Below are 22405 nucleotides of genomic sequence, written 5' to 3' on the forward strand. Positions count from 1 at the left end.
CGAGTTACCAAAGGATTTGTGTGAAGAATTTTGGGATCTCAGCTTGGATGTTGTACCAGAAGGTTTTGTAGCATCACTAGTAGTTCAACCAACATTGATGGATAAAATTCGGGAAACCCATAAAGGAGATAAAGAAATAGAAGAAATCAGAAGGGTCTTGAAGGAAGCATTGGCGGAAGGAAGAACAACAAAATTCCGTGAAGATGAGCAGGGAACTGTTTGGTTTGGGAAACGTATCTGTGTACCCGAAGACCCCGATCTAAGGAAGTTGATTTTCCAAGAAGCCTATGAGTCTCCATATTCCATTCATCCTGGTAATACTAAGATGTATATGGATTTGAATGAGAGATTTTGGTGGAATGGCTTGAAGAAGGACATTGCAGAGCACATAGCCAAATGTGACACATGTAGTAGGGTGAAAGCTCAACATCAGAAACCAGCGGGTTTGTTACAACCATTGAAAGTTCCAGATTGGAAATGGGAGCAAATTGGTATGGACTTCATAACTGGACTACCTCGAACAAAATCCAGGTATGATTCAATCTGGGTAGTAGTATGTCGTTTGACCAAGGTAGCTCACTTTGTGCCAGTGAAGACTACTTACACCAGTGCAAAGCTAGCGGATATCTACATGAAGAGAATTGTGTGCTTCCATGGTGTACCCAAGAGTATCGTGTCTGATAGAGGTACCCAATTTACCTCACATTTTTGGAAACAACTACATCAATCACTAGGAACTAGGTTGGAGTTCAGTACAGCTTTTCATCATCAAACAGACGGTCAGACTGAGAGGGTGAATCATATCTTAGAGGACATGTTGATAGATTGTGCTCTAGATTATGGATCTAGTTGGGATGACAACCTGCCATATGCAGAGTTCTCTTACAACAACAACTATCAAGCCAGTATTGAGATGTCACCATTTGAAGCCTTGTATGGGAAGAAATGCACCACATCACTACTGTGGAGTGGGTTAGGAGAAAGAAGTTTGTTTGGACCTGATATTATTCAAGTAGCTGAAGAGAAGGTTAGACTGATCAAAGATAGATTGAACATAGCACTGTTGGGGGGATGAACCCCGGTATGCCAAAGGCATGCCGAACTTGCCTCGTTTGGACTATTGACATACCGTTTTAAAGAGTATTCCGGATAACAAAGACAGGTTCATGGCTAAGAGAAACGATACCGGTATCCCAGGCGGGGTATACCGGAATAGGCTAAGAAGCTACCGGAGTACCGGCATAGACAGTACTGTAGCACGTCGGCAGTCTGGTCAAAGATTCTCTCAAAGACTAGAAGACAAGGATGAGCGAAGCAGTTCAGCTTTAAACGAAGCCCTGGTGCCAAAGCAGATGATGACGTAAAAGCTACCGGAGGACGTCATCTTCCTTGATTAAAGACCTACCGGCGTCACCTGAGGCCAAAGAGGCTTTGTAAAGTAGTTTGTCTAGTCAAAGATGTCATTAGGGTTACCTCCCTTGTAAGCCACCCTCTCCCCTATATAAGGAGAGGGAGCACACTTGCGCGGGGACGACGATAGAGAGATTCACCAGCTAGAAGGATAGCTTGTAATGTTCTTCTTCAACCTCTGGCTAAGGCCAAGTTCATCAATAAGATACCGGTATTCCACCCGATTTCCACTCTCGTGTTACCAAAACCCTCCCCCGAATCCTCTAGCGCACATTCGGCCCCAACTTAAGCCATCCTATGGCATCTGTCTGTTCACCACGACGACAGTTGGCGCCCACCATGGGGCGAGCAGCTGCGCTTGCTGGAGTTCATATTCGGGCAGGCCTCCTCACCATCTCCGATGAGCGTGTGGTCACTGCGCTCATCGACCGCGTCCTCTCGATGGACTTCATCAACGACAACACAGGCTGCTTCTCCAACGGCGGTAAGTTCCCCAAGAACGGCCGCATCATCGAGTTCGGCAGCCTCCGCGTCTACTACGGCACCGTCCCGGAGCGCCAGTGCCTCTCGCCGGTCCTGGTAGCGCCGGACCCGCCAAGATCTGCAGTTCGCAGCGGCCACGCCGCCGGCAGCGTGGAGGTGCTGGTGGTTGGCGCGGCCGACGCCGGCAAGGGGTCGCGGTGGAAGGCGCGGGACATACGAAGTCCACGCGCACGGCCAAGCCGCCAACCGAGCGTGACCAAGCGGTTGCGGGTGCATCTGCAGCGCCACCGGAGACTCCTCTCCAAGCGGCCATGAGCGTGCTGGCGACGCCCATCGCGCAGAACATCGATCCGGCGACGGTTCAGGCGGAGCTGGAGGCGCAACGGCAAAAGCTGCTCTCTGGAGGCGCGGACATCATCCGGGCGCAGCGCAAGCTGAATCTAACCCTACGTGAGTATAACGCTGCCCATGGCTTTGCTTCTGGTAGCGCCCAGCCTGCTAGAGTACCGGAAAACCGGCTTAGAGCTCGCAACCTAGATCAGGATCTGCGTAAGGATGTTCTTGCCGGAAAAAGTACCTCTGCGTCTTTGAGCATCGTAGAGAAACCTAAGTACAGCAGTCCGGATAAAACCATAAAAGCTGCTAGGGCTGCAGTAGAGCTGTGTGACTCGCTTACCGGAGATGCTTTAGCAAAACAACAAGATCGTGTTAGGGAGTTGCTTGATATGATACAGGAACAAAACGCTGAGCAGCTTGCTAGAGTAAACAAAGCTGCAGCGTCAAAATTTGTGCGTTCGACAAAGAATGCCGGAAGCAAGTCCCATGGGCAGGTATCGTCCCCCCATCCGGACAGGAGAAAAGAAAAAGAAGTGAATGCGCAGCAAATGACTGTGTATGATCCGGTACTTGCCGGAAAACAACAAGCCGGGCGACACGAGGCCGGAAGAAAAAGCCAAGGGGCAGGTCGTGGCTATGCCGGAAATGGCTATGCCGGAAATGATTATGCCGGTAGAGGTGAAACCGGGCAAAATTATCGTGCATCAAGAGCAGCTTATGGTGAGGAGGAAATGCCTCCACCAAGGTACCGGAAGGCAAGAGCCGCGGTACCAGAACGTTACGATGAAGCTGATTCTGGAACTGAAAGAATCCCAGCCTACCGGAACCCTTTGGGGGAACGTGTGGGAGAAAGGTGCCTTCCAGACCGGGATGCGAGGCACAGGCTGGACAGGGTATACTTATCTGAGATGATTGAGGCGGAAGGTCCTCCGGGCCCAAAATGCTTTGGCCCACGAATCATGAAAGAGGAACCACCGGTTCGCAACTTCTAGTTGCCCCGTGACACAAAAACGTATGATGGCACCACTAAGCCGGAAGACTGGCTTGCGGATTATGTAACCACAGTATACGTCGTTGGCGGCGGAGGAACGGTAACAGGTGGAGGCAACCGGCGTTGGGCCGTGAGAATCGTACCATCCTTCCTGGTAGGACCGGCACGCATTTGGCTTAACAATTTGCCAGCGGGAAGCATAAATGGCTGGTTGGATTTTGAGGAAGCTTTCGTAAGCAACTTCAGAAGTACGTACGGGAGGCCAAACAGGCCGCATCAGCTCGCCTTGTGCGTGCAGCGCTCCAATGAAACAGACCGGGATTACCTGACCCGGTGGAACTCCACAAGGAACTCCTGCGAAGGAGTGATCGAGGCACATGCAATTGCTTGGTTTTGCAATGGGTGCAGAAGAGGTTCACCGCTGTGGCAAAAGCTGCAGAGAAACATGGCGGTAACTTTGGCAGAGATGATATGTGTGGCAGATAGCTACGCATTGGGAGACCCAATGCAACCGGCAGTTCAAGCTGAACCGGCGCAAACGAGCCAACCGCGCCAAGATCAATACCGGGACAACCGGCACAACAAAAGAAGGGAAGATTTTCCGGATCGAAGGTACGGTCCGCAGCAAAGTAGCCGCAGTGCAGGATAATTCCGGCGCCAGCGGAAGCCAGAGGCAAAAACCGGGTCGCAGCCATGGGCGGGTCCTAAAAAACAATGGGTTGGAAAAAAACCGTGGCAAAATGATGAGAGGTACACCATGGAGTCCGCTATGGATCAGCCGTGCCGCTGGCACACACCAAATCCGGCGAGACGGGCAAACCATTTGACAAAAGATTGCACTTGGACCAAAAGGTTAATGGAAAGAGGCGTGATGAAAGATGCGAGGGATCAAGGTACCGGAAGGTTACCACCACCACCCCCGCTTACCGGAGCAAATGCGCTACCGGTACAACCTCAGCCGAACCGGCAGCAGCAACAACAAGTTCATCACGTGGAAGATGGCGATGGCCAACAACCACCGCCGGCACCTTTGGGCAGGAACATTTACAAGGATCCGCACCTGTGCTGTGTTGTGTTCATTACTGAGCCAACAGACAAGCAAAGCATGCATCGCCGTTCCATGGAAGTGAATGCGGTGATGCCGGCAGTTCCGAAATACATGCTGTGGTCAGATCAGGAAATTACATGGTCGTTCAAAGATCACCCTAAGATAATGCCGAATCCGGGTGGCTACGCTCTCGTTGTGGACCCAATCATGCATGGGCCAACGACTCGTGTCAAGTTCAGCGAAGTGCTGATAGACAATGGGAGCAGCATAAATATCATGTACCGGCACACCATGCATACGCTGGGGATAACAGTAAACATGCTGCAACCAACTCACACAACGTTCCACGAAATCGTTTCGGGATTGTCCTGTTCGCCCATGGGAAAAATCCGGGTGGATGTATCGTTTGGAGGACGTGACAATTTCCGGGTCGAAAACCTTCTGTTCGAGGTGGTGGATTTGGACAGTCCTTATCATGCACTGCTGGGGAGACCGGCACTGGCGGCATTCATGGCCTCAACTCATACGGCGTATCTCAAGATGAAGATGCTGGCACCTCGTGGACCCCTGACCGTGGTGGGAAACTATAAGGTCTCGCTGGAAACCGCTTCCGCTGGTTCAAACTTGGCTGAATCGCTGGTGATTGTAGAGGAAAAAAGAAGGATACAAACTGCAGTTGCGCTGGCTCAGTCCTCACAGTTGAGCTTAGCGGCAATGAGTGGCAACTTGGGCACACCGGCATTCAAGCCAACCAAGGAGACAAAGGACATCGCGCTGGACCCGGCATACCCTGAGCGTACCGTTCGCATCGGTGCCGGCCTGGATGAGGCATAGGAAAGCGCGCTCATCAACTTCCTCCGTGAGAATCGGAATATCTTTGCTTGGTCTACCGATGACTTCATAGGTGTTCCGAGGGAGTTGGCTGAGCACTCTCTGAATGTCCGGAAGGATGCAAGGCCGGTAAGGCAGCCGTTATGCCGGTTCGCTGAAGACAGGAGGAAAATCATTGGAGAAGAGGTGACAAAGTTACTGGTTGCCGGTTTCATCCTGGAGGTACTGCATACCGAGTGGCTAGCCAATCCGGTGCTGGTCGAGAAGAAAAAAGAGGAAGATCCCAAAGCTCCAAAGGTGTGGCGCATGTGCATCGACTACACCAACCTGAACAAGGCTTGCCCAAAAGATCCTTTCCCCTTACCCCGGATTGATCAAGTGATCGATTCTACAGCTGGCTGTGAACTGTTGTCTTTTCTGGATGCTTATTCCGGTTTCCACCAGATTCCCCTGAAAAAGGAAGATCAAATAAAAACTGTGTTCATTACCCCGCACGGGGCTTATTGCTATGTCACTATGTCTTTTGGTTTGCGCAACGCTGGTGCAACGTACCAGCGCCTTATGCAAAAGTGTTTGTTTGACCAAATTGGAAAAAAATGTGCAAGTCTATGTGGACGATGTCGTGATAAAAACTAAGGTAAAAGAGACCTTGATCGACGATCTAAGGCAAACTTTCGATAATCTGAGAAGGTTCCGGATGAAACTCAATCCGGCAAAATGCACTTTCGGTGCTCCTGCCACCAAACTGCATGGCTTTCTCGTATAAGCCGCGGTATAGAGGTTAATCCGGTAAAAATTCGGGCCATCGAAAGAATGACTATACCACAAGATCTCAAGGATGTGCAAAAGTTTACCGGAAGCTTGGCGTCGCTAAGCCGGTTCATAAGAAGGTTGGGAGAAAAGGCTCTGCCACTCTATGCTCTGATGAAAAAATTCGATACCTTCGTCTGGACCCCTCAGGCAGACGCGGCGTTTAAGGAGCTAAAAACGATGCTAGCAACTGCGCCGGTATTGGCTTCGCCTTTGGAAAGGGAACCCATGTTGTTGTACATAGCAGCAACAAACCGGGTCGTAAGTGTGGTGGTTGTGGTAGAAAGAGAAGAGGAGGGAAAAACCGTGCAGAGACCGGTATACTACCTGAGCGAGGTGCTCTCCCTCTCAAAACAAAACTACCCACACTTCCAGAAAATGACCTACGGCGTGTTTATGGCCGCCACAAAGCTCAAGCACTACTTTGAAGAGCACTCCATGAAGGTGGTGAGTGAGGCACCCATTTCAGATATCATGTGCAACAAGGATGATAGCGGCAGAATTGCCAAATGGGCAATTCAGCTATCGCCATACGTACCGGTATACGAGAGAAGAGATGCCATAAAATCGCAAGCCTTGGCTGATTTTATGGTCGATTGGGAGGAAATGTAGTACAAACCGCCAGAACAAAAAATAGAATACTGGAAGATGCACTTTGACGGATCCAAGCTCAAAGAGGGTCTGGGTGCCGGTGTGGTTCTCACTTCACCTAAGGGAGATCACCTCCGGTATGTTCTGCAAGTACACTTCAGGGCATCAAACAACGTCGCTGAATATGAGGCTCTAATCCATGGGCTCAAGGTTGCAAAATAAATCGGTGCACACCGGATCATTTGCTACGGTGACTCGGATCTTGTAGTACATCAGTGTTCCGGAGATTGGGACGCAAAAGATGCCAACATGGCCTCATACCGGTTTCATGTGCAAAAGATTGCCGGATTCTTCGAGGGATGTGAGTTTCACCATGTGCCCCGGGCGGAAAATGAAGCTGCGGATACGCTCTCTAAGTTGGGCTCCTCCAGGCAAGAAATCCCTCCCGGAGTAGCCTTGGCTCACCTAAGGGCGCCATCGATCAAACCAAGTCCGGAGTCTGAATCCATCTTCGTACCGGAGTCACACGTTGTGCCAATGGACATTGACGAAGGAAACCCGGGGACTGTTCCGGTAAACCCGGGGACTGCGGGGTCCAAGCCGGAAGAAGCTATGCTGGTGGAGAATATGGAGATAGACGTACCGGTGTTTCTAGTCCGAGAAGCACCAACTTGGGTTGAACCTATTAAGGAATTCCTGATCAACGGCACCCTGTCGGTTGACCAAACTGAATCGAGAAGGATCCAGAGGAGGTCCAAGGCCTATACCATCATCAACGGCGAGGTGTACAAGAGGAGTGTTACCGGTGTCCTCCAAAGGTGTGTGGAACCGGAAGAGGGAAAAGAGATGCTTGTGGAGATTCACCAAGGAGAATGCGGGCACCACGCTTCATCAAGGGCGCTGGTGGCAAAAGTGTCCCGGCATGGATTCTACTGGCCCACGACACTGGAAAACGCTGAGGATCTGGTACGAAAATGAAACGGGTGCCAGAGGTATGCCAAGCAAAACCATACCCCAGCATCTGGTCTGAAAACTATACCGTTAACTTGGCCATTCGCTGTTTGGTGCCTTGACATGGTTGGCACATTCAAAACTGCAAGGGGAAGCATGACCCACATCCTAGTGATGGTGGATAAATTCACCAAGTGGCTTGAAGTGAAGCCTATCGCAAAGTGTGATGGGCATACGGTGGTGAAATTCTTGAAGGATGTTATCTTGCGGTATGGATACTCGCATAACATCATCACTGACAATGGGACAAACTTTGCCCAGGGAGAGTTTAAACGATTCTGTGAGGATAACAACATCCGGTTGGATTTGTGTTCAGTGGCACACCCGCAAGGAAACGGCCAAGTGGAAAGAACCAATGCTTTGGTGCTTTCCGGTATCAAACCAGGGCTCATTGAACCGCTTGAAAAGACACCGGGATGCGATGAGCTACCATCAGTGCTGTGGAGCATAAGAACAACATCGAACCGGTCTACCGGATACACTCCATTCTTCATGGTTTATGGGGCGGAAGCCATGATTCCAACCGACATTATTCATGATTCACTAAGGGTTCAGCTCTATACCGAAGAAGAGGTAAAAGAGGCCCGAGAAAATGATGTGGACTTGCTCGAGGAAGCAAGAGAACTGGCTCTGGCAAGAACAACCATATACCAATAGAACCTTAGACGCTATCATAGCCGGAAGGTTAATCCGAGAGTGTTCCGGGAAAGGGACCTGGTGCTACGCTTAGTGCAGCGCACTGAGGGGCGCCACAAACTCTCACCTCCGTGGGAAGGACCTTTCATTGTGAGCAATGCTCTACACAATAATGCCTACTACTTGATCGATGCACATGAATCAAAGAAGGGAAAGGCGAACAGGTCAGGAGAGGAGACCAAGCGCCCATGGAACATAGCTTTGTTGCGTCCTTTTTATTCCTGAAGATGTGTTGTAAGGAGATCCTTTTTTGTACCGTATTTGCTATGAATAAAAGATGCCGGCACCTCGAATGAATCTCGGGGAGTGCCTCTACCGGAATTGAATGGAATGTGTTTATTTTTTCAGTATACCGGTTTGATTGTTGGATGTTTTCTCTTTTCGGTTTAGTAACGTGCTAAACCTACCGGAGTCTTCGACTTTGCTGCTGTCCGAAACCCGGCTTCATGGCAAGCAAGATAAACCGGAAGGACCCAAGCACGTGAAACACGCAAAGAGAGGGCGAGAACAAACAATCCAAAGAAAGCTTGACTAACCCCGGTTATACCGGTTTTTTGTGAAAAATTTCGAGTAATTTCTAAGTTCAAGAAAATGCTTGCTTGGCAAAAGAACTTTGTGACTCATACGCCAAAAAACCCAGAGAGGTAGGCAGAGCCAAAGCAAAAGAACCAAGTGTGCATCAGATTGGATGCGGAGACAATTCCGGAATCTTCACTGTGCAAGATCTAAGCAAACAGTAAGGGCAAATTGCTAAGGTAGCATACCAACATAACTTAATAAACTACCAGCTTAATATATAAGTTTGCCGGCCTACCGGTTAAATAAGGTAGCACATCCAAAAGGACTTAAAGTATTGGTTACATCATCCACCCCGGTATACCGGGGGCAAATTTAACGGGCATTGTTTGTAAGACATCACATGAACAGATCAGATAAACGAGGACCAAAGTCCTCCGAGGTTTACAGCGGGTTGATGGGAGCTTTCACAGGGGGTTCTGGAGCGGCAGGAGCTGGTTCTGGACCACCGGGAGCTGGCTCTTGGGGCTCGGCCTCGCCTTCAGCATCGCCCTCTCCGGCTTCTTCTTCTTCTTCCTCTTCTGCATCGGAAAATTCTTCAACGATGTCGGCAGGAGGAGGGATAAAAGTGCTGGTGGAGGCGTATTGGGCTATCCGGTAGGCGCGGTCACGGCGCTGGGCGGTTTTCGCCGGCACGGTGTCCGTTGGAGCTTCGCCGCGCATGCTGTGTAGCGCGTCCAAGTCCAGGCCCTCGTACCAGGAACACGCGAAGCGGAGTGCAGTGTCAGCTCCAGCGCGAGCACCAGAATGACGCCATTCGCTTAACTGCCGGCTTGTTTCATGGAGGAGGCGTTCAGCAATGAGGTCAAGCTTATCCGGAACAGCCTCGCCGGGCCAGAGGCACTTGAAGACGGTGGTGACTGCGTCAGGCAGCAAGCCGAGGGTCCGATCCACCGCGCGCATGTGAGTAATCTGGCAAAACAGCGCGGTAAGATAGTCCTTGGTAGTCCAGGGGCTATCACCCTCCACCACGTCCTCGACCCGCTGCTTGTTGACAGCAGCCTCGGCGCGGACCTGTGAGTCCGGGAAGAGCCCTGGGCAAAGGTTTAAAAGGATAAAAATAAGTGATACGTCTCAAACGTATCTATAATTTCTTATGTTCCATGCTACTTTTATGATGATACTCACATGTTTTATACACATTTTATGTCATTATTATGCATTTTCCGGCACTAACCTATTGACGAGATGCCGAAGAGCCGATTGCTGTTTTCTCGCTGTTTTTGGTTTCAGAAATCCTACAAAGGAAATATTCTCGGAATTGGACGAAATCAACGCCCAGGGTCTTATTTTTCCACGAAGCTTCCAGAAGACCGAAAGGGAAACGAAGTGGGGCGACGGGGCGCCGACACCACAGGGCCGCGCGGCCAGGGTGGGCCCCGTGCCGCCCTATGGTGTGGGGCCCCCGTCAGCCCTCCGACTCCGCCTTCCGCCTACTTAAAGCCTTCATCGCGAAAACCCCAGTACCGAGAGCCACGATACGGAAAACCTTCCAGAGACGCCGCCGCCAATCCCATCTCGGGGGATTCAGGAGATCGCCTCCGGCACCCTGCCGGAGAGGGGAATCATCTCCCGGAGGTCTCTTCATCACCATGATCGCCTCCGGATCGATGTGTGAGTAGTTCACCCCTGGACTATGGGTCCATAGCAGTAGCTAGATGGTTGTCTTCTCCTCATTGTGCTATCATGTTAGATCTTGTGAGCTGCCTATCATGATCAAAATCATCTATTTGTAATGCTACATGTTGTGTTTGTTGGGATCCGATGAATATGGAATACTATGTCAAGTTGATTATCAATCTATCATATATGTGTTGTTTATGTTCTTGCATGCTCTCCGTTGCTAGTAGAGGCTCTGGCCAAGTTGATACTTGTGACTCCAAGAGGGAGTATTCATGCTCGATAGTGGGTTCATGCCTCCATTGAATGCTGGGACGATGATGAGAAAGTTCTAAGGTTGTGGATGTGCTATTGCCACTAGGGATAAAACATCAATGCTTTGTCTAAGGATATTTGTGTTGATTACATTACGCACCATACTTAATGCAATTGTCTCGTTGTTTGCAACTTAATACCTGGAAGGGGTTCGGATGATAACTCTGAAGGTGGACTTTTTAGGCATAGATGCATGCTTTGGATAGCGGTCTATGTACTTTGTCGTAATGCCCCGATTAAATCTCATAGTAGTCATCGTGATATATGTATGTGCATTGTTATGCCTTCTTTATTTGTCAATTGCCCAACCGTAATTTGTTCACCCAACATGCCATTTATCTTATGGGAGAGACACCACTAGTGAACTGTGGACCCCGGTCCATTCTTTACATCTGAAATACAATCTACTCGCAATACATGTTCTTTATTGTTCTTCGCAAACAAATATCATCTTCCACACTATACATTTAATCCTTTGTTTACTACAAGCCGGTGAGATTGACAACCTCACTGTTACGTTGGGGCAAAGTACTTTGATTGTGTTGTGCAGGTTCCACGTTGGCGCCGGAATCCGTGGTGTTGCGCCGCACTACACTCCGCCACCAACAACCTTCACGTGCTCCTTGACTCCTACTGGTTTGATAACCTTGGTTTCTTACTGAGGGAAAACTTGCTGCTGTATGCATCACACCTTCCTCTTGGGGTTCCCAACGGACGTGTGCTTCACGCGTATCAAGCTCTTTTTCTGGCTCCGTTGCCGGGGACGAAGAAAAGTTACACCACAGAGATTTCTAACTCCCACATCAACTGCACGCCAGCAGCTCTTTTTCTGGCGCCGTTGCCGGGAAGATCAAGACACGCTGCAAGGGGAGTCTCCCACATCCAATCTCTTTACTTTATTTTTGTCTTGCTTTACTTTATTTTATTTACTGCTTTGTTTGCTCTTTATATCAAAAATACAAAAAAATTAGTTGCTAGTTTTACTTTATTTACTGTCTTGTTCTCCGTATTAAAAACACAAAAAATTAGTTACTTGCATTTACTTTATTTAGTTTGCTTTATTTACTACTGCTAAAATGGGTACTGCTGAGAATAATAAGTTGTGTGACTTCACTAGCACAAATAATAATGATTTCCTATGCACACCTATTGCTCCACCTGCTACTACAGCGGAATTTTTTGAAATTAAACCTGCTTTACTAAATCTTGTTATGAGAGAGCAATTTTACGGTGTTAGTTCTGATGATGCTGCTGCCCATCTTAATAATTTTGTTGAACTTTGTGAAATGCAAAAGTATAAGGATGTAGATGGTGACATTATAAAATTAAAATTTTTTCCTTTCTCCTTAAGAGGAAGACCTAAATATTGGTTGCTATCTTTGCCTAGAAATAGTATTGATTCATGGACTAAATGCAAAGATGCTTTCATTGGTAGATATTATCCTCCCGCTAAAATTATATCTTTGAGAAGTAGCATAATGAATTTTAAGCAATTGGATAATGAACATGTTGCTCAAGCATGGGAGAGAATGAAATATTTGGTGAAGAATTGCCCTACCCATGGACTGACTACTTGGATGATCATCCAAACCTTCTATGCAGGATTGAATTTTTCTTCATGGAACCTATTGGATTCAGCTGCTGGAGGTACCTTTATGTCCATTACTTTGGGGGCGGCAACAAAGCTTCTTGATGATATGATGATCAATTACTCTGAATGGCACACTGAAAGGGCTCCACAAGGTAAGAAGGTAAATTCTGTTGAAGAAACCTCCTCCTTGAGTGATAAGATTGATGCTATTATGTCTATGCTTGTGAATGGTAGATCTAATGTTGATCCTAATAATGTTCCTTTAGCTTCATTGGTTTCCCAAGAAGAGCATGTTGATGTGAACTTCATTAAAAGTAACAATTTCAACAACAATGCTTATAGGAATAATTCTGGTAACAACTATAGGCCATATCCTTCTGCTAATGGTAATGGTTATGGTAATTCTTATGGGAATTCTTACAACAATAATAGGAGTGTATCCCCTGGTCTTGAAGCCATGCTTAAAGAATTTATTAGTACACAAACTGCTTTTAACAAATCTGTTGAAGAAGAGCTTGATAAAATTGATATTCTTGCTTCTAAGGTTGATAGTCTTGCCTCTGATGTTGATCTTTTAAAATTGAAAGTTATGCCTAATGAAGATAAAGATATTAAATCATTTGCTACAGAAAATGCCATCCAAGTTCGAATTAATGAGAATATTAGATTGATGGCTGAATTGCATGCTAGGTGGGAAAGAGAAGAAAATGAAAAACTAGCTAAAGAGAATAATGTAGCTAAAGTTTGGACTATTACCACCACTAGTAATGATAATGCTTCACATGTTGCTACACCCCCTACTATCAATGGAAAAATAATTGGTGTTGGCAATGTTTCTACTCCTAGTGCAAAGCGTGCAAAATTGCCTGAAACTGCTAAAACTGCTAAAACTGTTTGTGATAAAACTGCTGAAATTTTTCAAAATATTGGGGACAATGATTCCATTGTTGTAGATCATAATGGTTTAGATTTTGATGATTGTCACATCTCTGAAGTTAAGTTCTTACAAAAACTTGCTAGAAGTCTCAATGCTAGTGCTATAAATTTGGCCTTTACAAAACATATTACAAATGCTCTCATAAAAGCTAGAGAGGAGAAACTAAAACTTGAAACTTCTATTCCTAGGAAGTTGGAAGATGGTTGGGAGCCCATCATTAAGATGAGGGTCAATGATTTTTATTGTAATGCTTTATGTGATCTTGGTGCAAGTATTTCTGTTATGCATAAGAAAATCTATAATATGCTTGACTTGCCACCATTGAAAAATTGTTATTTGGATGTTAATCTTGCTGATCATTCTATAAAGAAATATTTGGGGAGGATTGATAATGTTCGCATTATGGTTAACAATAACCTTGTCCCCTTGATTTTGTTGTCTTGGATATTGAATGCAATGCATCTTGTCCCATTATATTGGGAAGACCTTTTCTTCGAACTGTTGGTGCTACCATTGATATGAAGGAAGGTAATATTAAATATCAATTTCCTCTCAAGAAAGGTATGGAACACTTCTCTAGAAAGAGAATGAAGTTACCTTATGATTCTATTATTAGAACAAATTATGATGTTGATGCTTCGTCTCTTGATGTCACTTGATTCACACTTTCTGCGCCTAGCTGAAAGGCGTTAAAGAAAAGCGCTTATGGGAGACAACCCATTATTTTACATCTGCACTTTTGTTTTATATTTGATTCTTGGAAGTTGTTACTACTGTAGCAACCTCTCCTTATCTTTATTTTATTGCATTGTTGTGCCAAGTAAAGTCTTTGATAGTAAAGTCAATACTAGATTTGGATTACTGCGCAGAAACAGATTTCTTACTGTCACGAAATTGAGCAGCCCTTTCTGTAGGAAATTTATAAAAATCTGCCAATTTACGTGCGTGATCCTCAGATATGTACGCAACTTTCATTCAATTTGAGAATTTTCATCTGAGCAAGTTAAGTGCCCTATAAAAATTCGTCTTTACGGACTGTTCTGTTTTGACAGATTCTGCCTTTTATTTCGCATTGCCTGTTTTGCTATGTTTGATGGATTTCTTTGTTCCATTAACTTTCAGTAGCTTTACGCAATGTCCGAAGTGTTAAGAATGATTATGTCACCTCTGACTATATGAATTTTCAATTATGCACTAACCCTCTAATGAGTTTGTTTTGAGTTTGGTGTGGAGGAAGTTTTCAAGGGTCAAGAGAGGAGGATGATACAATATGATCAAGAAGAGTGAAAAGTCTAAGCTTGGGGATGCCCCCGTGGTTCATCCCTGCATATTTTAAGAAGACTCAAGCATCTAAGCTTGGGTATGCCCAAGGCATCCCTTCTTCATCGACAACTTATCAGGTCACCTCTAGTGAAACTATATTTTTATTCCGTCACATCTTATGTGCTTTACTTGGAGCGTCTGTTTGTTTTTATTCTTGTTTTTGTTTGAATAAAATCGGATCCTAGCATTCTTTGTTTTGGATAGAGACACGCTCCGCTGTTTCGTATGAACACATATGTTCTTAGCTTTATTCTTAATGTTCATGGCAAAGGTTGAAACTGCTTCGTTCATTGTTATATGGTTGGAAACAGAAAATGCTGCATGTGGTAATTTGTATAATGTCTAGAATAATTTGATACTTGGCAATTGTTGTGCTCATATAGATCATGTTTAAGCTCTTGCATCATGTACTTTGCACCTATTAATGAAGAACTACACAGAGCTTGTTAAAATTTGGTTTGCATGATCGGTTTCTCTAGAGTCTAGATATTTTCTGGTTAAGGTGTTTGAACAACAAGGAGACGATGTAAAGTCTTATAATGCTTGCAATATGTTCATATGTAAGCTTTGCTTCACCGTTTTATACTTGAGTTTGCTTCAAACAACCTTGCTAGCCTAGCCTTGTATTGAGAGGAATTCTTCTCGTGCATCCAAATCCTTGAGCCAAACACTATGCCATTTGTGTCCACCATACCTACTTACTACATGGTATTTCTCTGCCATTCCAAAGGAAATTACTTGAGTGCTACCTTTAAAATTCTATCCTTTGTCTTTGCAATTTATAGCTCATGGGAAAAATAGCCTTAAAAACTATTGTGGTGAAGAATATGTAGCTATGTATCTTATTTCTTAATAAGTTGCTCGTTGAGCGGTAACCATGTTTCTGGGGACGCCATCAACTATTACACCTTTGTTGAATATCATGTGAGTTGCTATGCATGTTCGTCTTGTCTGAAGTAAGGGCGATTTTCATGATCAAATGGTTTGAGTATGCATATTGTTAGAGAAGAACATTGGGCCGCTAACTAAAGCCATGATCCATGGTGGAAGTTTCAGTTTGGACAATTAATCCTCAATCTCTTATGAGAATATTATCTGTTGTTGAATGCTTATGCATTAAAGAGGAGTCCATTATCTGTTGTCTATGTTATCCCGGTATGGATGTCTAAGTTGAGAATAATCAAAAAGCGAGAAATCCAATGCGAACTTTCTCCTTAGACCTTTGTACAGGCGGCATAGAGGTACCCCTTTGTGACACTTGGTTGAAACATATGTTATGCAATGATAATCCATGTTAATCCAAGCTAATTAGGACAAGGTGCGGGCACTATTGGTATACTATGCATGAGGCTTGCAACTTATAAGATGTCTTATACATAACACATATGATTTATTACTACCGTTGACAAAATTGTTTCTATGTTTTCAAAATGAAAAGCTCTAGCACAAATATTGTAGGGATTTCTATTTCCGTGCCCTCGGTTCCTTAGTTGTGCTCAGTTTTCCCCAGCTCCTTAGTTTTTCCTCAGTTTTCCCCAAGACCTTGTCTGAAACCATCACGGATGCTATAACGGCCGGTTGCCCGACGGTTGACCGTTATTTTCTGACTAGTGGGGCCACGTAGAGCCCGCAAAGACACGTCAGACCATCCATCTTTGTTTGACCGTAAGCATCGGCTGTATCCCCGACCAAAACACGCACGAGTGGGGCTTCGGTATATCGAATGACAAGTGGGCCATGGCGCTGATACAAGGGGCAATACACGGGTAGGAATAGATTTTTAAACGGAGCTCTACGGCGATGGCACGGAGGAGGTGGCCTGCGGGGTGCCGAGATGAGATCGACGTCCACAAAGAACTGCATGAGGCGAGACCGGACGCATTAGATAGATATGAACTAGACGCGTTTAACCATGCAAAGAAGAGAAGAAATGGTCGACGACATCGACGACTACCTCAAAACTTTGACTCGACCGTGTCCGACACGAACGCGAGCAATGTAGAGAAAACTAGTGTCTCTCCTTTACGGCGTGTATAGATGGGTGCTAGAAGAGTGTGGTGGCGAAGGGAAAGACCTCGCGGTGGTCTGTGGAGTCCAGCATAGCGGGGCGGCGTGGCCGTGCCCACGTCGGCGTGGATGCATGTTCGGCATTGGCATCAGCATGTACGTTCGGCATTGACCTCGGCGGTATCTCTGGTGTGTCGGTGATCGAATGAGGGGACGGGATTGAGGGTGCATCCCGACGGTGACCTAGCGATGGCGTCGAGCTTAGCCGTTTCGACCATGCCGATATCGGCATCGGCAAAGTTTGGAGGCTATGGTGCTCGAATCAAAGAGGGATTTGTTTCTTGTACGCCAAAAGTGATTTGAAACAAGTTTCGTGTTGAAGGTTAGGTAACGAAAGTTTGTAACTAAGCATCATGTTGGGCAAACTTTTTTGACACTTTTTAGATAGGGTTCCTTGTTGTTACACGTATGGCATCATGTATGGCAAATTTGGGATCATTTGGAGATGTTCGAAAAAATCACTTTGCTTAAACGCATGCCGTTTCGTCTCATCGAAACCAGCTTTTCTAACAAGGTGATTTATTCTACCTCCTCTAAATGACCTCAAATTTCATACAGCTGATCTTCTATACATAGATAGATAGATTGTTTCGTTTTTATATTTTTCGAACTTTTTATTTCCCTTTATAATATCCAATTGATTTTCAGGTCAAAACCTCGAAAAACAGCATCATGTATGGCATCATTTTCGCCATAAATTTCAAATTTTGTGAAACTTTCCCTATTAGATATTCCTTGTTGTTATAGATATGGCATAATGTATGCCAAATTTGGTTAGGTCTCACTGAAACCAGCTTTTGTAACAAGTTAGGTTTTTTCGACCTTCTCAAAAGGGATTTTTTTCTACCTTCTCTAAATGACCTCAAAAATCATACAGACGATCTTCTATACAAAGATAGGTAGATTGTTTCGTTTTTACATTTTTTGAACTTTTATTTCCCTTTATAATACCCATTTGTTTTCAGGTCAAAACCTCAAATACAGAGACGGATAGATTGGTTCGTTTATCATTTTTACCGTGAATAGTAATGGCTACAAGAAATCGGTAATGGTCTATCAATTTTTGCGTGAAAAGTAATGGATACAACAAATCGGTGATGGTTTATCATTTTTTGCGTGAAAATTAATGGCTACAATAAATCGGTGATGGTTTATCATTTGGGATTTTCGTGAAAATTAATGGCTACAACAAATCGGTGATGGTTTATCATTTTTTGCGTGAAAATTTATGGCTACAACAAATCTTTGATGGTTTATCATTTTTTGCGTGAAAAGTAATGCCTAAAAGAGTTTATAATTTTTAGCGCGTGAAAATAAATACAGAAAACCGCCCTTTAGCATACTTAGAGAGTGGAAGGTAACCGCCGACGAGAGAGAGAGAGGGTTATCCTGCCCGTTAGATCATACGATCAACGGTCGGCGGGCACGATCCGCGTGACATGGGCTAGACCAATCAGGGCAATGTTGCACGTGTGAGAGAATTTGTGGAGGGAGAGGGCAAAACTGAGTAGTATCAAGAAACCAAGGGCACCTATGTAAAAAACAGACTAAGGGATTCAAATATGAGATTTAAAAAATGGAAAATGCGTGTTTTGTACAATAAAACCCATCTTGGCCTATCTCAAACTATTTGCAATACAAATATACATGAGTGTGAGAATTGTGGCCTCATTTAGACAAAGTATGTTTTGGGGAAAGCTGTTTTGGGAAGGGCTTATTGTGGAAAACCATGCACCTTCATAGCTACTAGGTGATTTGAGAAGGCCTTTGAGAAGTGGCAATTTGTGGTAAAACTTGATTTATCTATGACTTATCTATGTTTTGAGAACTGGCAATTTGTGGTAAAGACTCCATGAGTATGTGCCACTATTTTTCGGAATTTTTTGCACATTAAATGACTCATTTAACTAGTTAATCCCATTTGTTGACTCTCTGTTGACCAACTACTTGAGGGTAAAACTGAGCATATTGCACTAGCCAGTATTAGCACTCAAGGGGAAAACTGAGCACACAAAAAATGCTAGTATAATGCTCGAGGTTATACCTGAGTATATCTAAATTTCCGGGGTTAGACTCGAGGACGCGTGTTGCGGTGCAGAAATGAAAGACGTGCAATTGTTGACGCGTAGACGCCGGTCGCGGTGCGGAAGTCGAAGACGTGCAATCGTGGACGCGTGGCGCATTGCGAAGTCCAAGACGTGCAGACGTGCAGCGGTGGACGCGTAGGACGCGGGTCGCATTAACCACCTCTTGCCTTTATAGACGCCTCCTCCCACTATCTCCGTCACTCTCACTCGCCTACGCAACGCCGCCTCTCTCACGTCCCATCATCTTCTCCAAAGCAAAAACCCTCTCCCTCTCCCTCTCCTCTGCCGGCGAGATGGACAAGGAGAATGCCAATCCCATCGTCCACGGCGCCGTCGACTCCAAGCGCGACGCCTCCCTCTTCGACGCTGTCCCCTCAACGGACGTCGCCGCCGTCCCCTCAACGGACGTCGCCGCCGCCTCCGCCGGTGCATCGGAGGCTGCTGCCGCCGGTCGCGGCCAGATCCCGCCGGGATGGGACCCCTACGAGCCGGTGCCGTACGTCCCGCCCCGAACCGCTACGACACCTCCATAGAGGACCCATGGAACGAGGTAACTACGGTTTGCTTCCTTTTTTGTTCCCCATTCCTTTTTGAACCCTATTTGTGCTGGTGTAGATGGATCTGTGGATGGATGAGTATTGGGCTAATATTTGCGCCGATTTTATTCCATTTTGCTTTGATCCCTCCTTGATTTCGTTTAAGATTTGGGGTTCGGCCGTTCGGTTAATTTATGCAAGTAATAATGGGATCTCAATCGGTTAATTTATGCAAGTAATCATAGGATCTCAATCAGTTATTTTATGCACGAATCAAAAGATATCAACCGTTTAATTTGCAAATAATCTGGAATGTGTTCAAGTTCAGATCTGAAATCTGTTTCTTTGCCTATGATGAATCGGTGGGCACAGATTTTTACAGGGAGGGTTCAGCGAACCATTTCTGTGTACAAATCGGTTGTGCATGAGCTTTGGTTCGCTTACACCGTCCCTGTAGACATATAATCGTGTCCACTCTAACTGAGGCTGCCTCTATTTTTCCTAACTTTGTTATCATGCACGTTTGCAACTCATTCACTAATAAATTCCCGTTTGATATGGATCAGCTGTCTGGCAGCGACGTTGGCAGCGACGACGAGCATCATGACGTCAAGACTCGCCAGGTGCTGCGGAGGCTGCAGGTCGGCCGATACGTCTCCTACCTCGACGTCGCCAAGGGTGTCTACGGGTGCCCCTTCGCACTAGGAGGCTCGGCGGCACCGACTTCAACCGCGTCCTCACGCATGCCGAGAACATCGGCCACACCAACCCCAAGGTCGGCGCGTCGGTGAACCCCAACTCCTTCCGCGCCAAGCACTTGGCGCTCGGCATGCACCTCCGCAGCATCCGGCGGGTGGAGATCTCCGGCGGGCGCATGCCTCCGCTCAAGCCCAAGGCTCCCAAGGGGAGCAACAAGTGGAGGCAGAGGCAGATGGGGTAGGCGGAGTCCTGGACGTGTGCTGCTGCTGCCTCCTCCATTTTGTTGTTGGGATCCCTTTGTTGTTAGCTAGGGATCCCTCGTTGTTATGTTGTTAGTATGATGGTACTGTACTGCTGTGAAGAACCTCGAACCCTACTATGTTTGGCTGCTGAATGCAGCTTATTATCTATATTATCTATCCCTATTCTACTATATGACCTTGTGAATTTATCGTACATTCCCTGTAGATTTGCTTCTAGATTTAATTACATACATATGGACTAGATGGAGTACTAGATTGGGCTCCCTACTAGATTTGCTGCCATATTGGGCAAACAACGAGGGCCAAAAGGCACAAATAATAATTGAAGAAAGACAGAAACGCAAGCTTCTCTAGATTTGATACTAATTAGGTGAAAAAAGGCAGAGAGAAGGAGGCAGAAAAGGTACTCTCAAAAGGGAAATGCCAATGGCCGAGAGAGACAAAACCCAGCTCCTGCTCACGTGCAACCAAACGCTATCTTGTCCTGTCCCACGCGGTCCCTTTCTACCAGCCCCACGCGACGCGGGCCCACACGACGCGGCCCCACACGTCAGCACGGAGCGGTCAACTTAACGGGAATCCTGCCGTCTGAGCTGCCTTCTGCGGGTTTCAAACAAGCACTTGGGGAAAACTGAGGAAAAACTAAGGAGCTGGGGAAAACTGAGCACAACTAAGGAACTGAGGGCACGAAAATAGAAATCCCAATATAGTAATCCATGCTTCCCTCTGCGAAGGGCCTATCTTCTACTTTATTGTTGAGTCAGTTTACCTACTTCTTTCCATCTTAGAAGCAAACACTTGTGTGAACTGTGTGCATTGATTCTTAGATGTTTACCTATTGCACTTGTTATATTACTTTGTGTTGACAATTACCCATGAGATAAACATGTTGAAGTTGAAAGGAACCACTGAAACTTATATCTTCCTTTGTGTTGCTTCAAAGCTTTCTACTAAGAATTTATTGCTTTATGAGTAACTCTTATGCAAGTCCTATTGATGCTTGTCTTGAAAGTACTATTCATGAAAAGTCTTTGCTATATGATTCATTTGTTTATTCATTGTATTCACCATTGCTTCGAATTGCTGCATTCATCTCATATGCTTTACAATAGTATTGATCAAGATTATGATAGCATGTCACTTCAGAAATTATCCTTGTTATCGTTTACCTACTCGAGGGCGAGTAGGAACTAAGCTTGGGGATGCTTGATACGTCTCAAACGTATCTATAATTTCTTATGTTCCATGCTACTTTTATGATGATACTCACATGTATTATACACATTTTATGTCATTATTATGCATTTTCCGGCACTAACCTATTGACGAGATGCCGAAGAGTCAGTTGCTGTTTTCTGCTGTTTTTGGTTTCAGAAATCCTACAAAGGAAATATTCTCGGAATTGGACGAAATCAACGCCCAGGGTCTTATTTTTCCACGAAGCTTCCAGAAGACCGAAAGGGAAACGAAGTGGGGCGACGGGGTGCCAACACCACAGGGCCGCGCGGCCAGGGTGGGCCCCACGCTGCCCTATGGTGTGGGCCCCCGTCAGCCCTCCGACTCCGCCCTTCCGCCTACTTAAAGCCTTCGTCGCGAAAACCCCAGTACCGAGAGCCACGATACGGAAAACCTTCCAGAGACGCCGCCGCCGCCAATACCATCTCGGGGGATTCGGGAGATCGCCTCCGGCACCCTGCCGGAGAGGGGAATCATCTCCCGGAGGTCTCTTCATCAGCATGATCGCCTCCGGATCGATGTGTGAGTAGTTCACCCCTGGACTATGGGTCCATAGCAGTAGCTAGATGGTTGTCTTCTCCTCATTGTGCTATCATGTTAGATCTTGTGAGCTGCCTATCGTGATCAAGATCATCTATTTATAATGCTACATGTTGTGTTTGTTGGGATCCAATGAATATAGAATACTATGTCAAGTTGATTATCAATCTATCATATATGTGTTGTTTATGTTCTTGCATGCTCTCCGTTGCTAGTAGAGGCTCTGGCCAAGTTGATACTTGTGACTCTAAGAGGGAGTATTTATGCTCGATAGTGGGTCCATGCCTCCACTGAATCTGGGACAGTGACGGAAAGTTCTAAGGTTGTGGATGTCTTGTTGCCACTAGGGATAAAACATCAATGCTTTGTCTAAGGATATTTGTGTTGATTACATTACGCACCATACTT

The sequence above is a fragment of the Lolium rigidum genome, chromosome 6 (genome assembly GCF_022539505.1).
Source record: "Lolium rigidum isolate FL_2022 chromosome 6, APGP_CSIRO_Lrig_0.1, whole genome shotgun sequence".
NCBI classification, from domain to species: Eukaryota; Viridiplantae; Streptophyta; class Magnoliopsida; order Poales; family Poaceae; genus Lolium; species Lolium rigidum.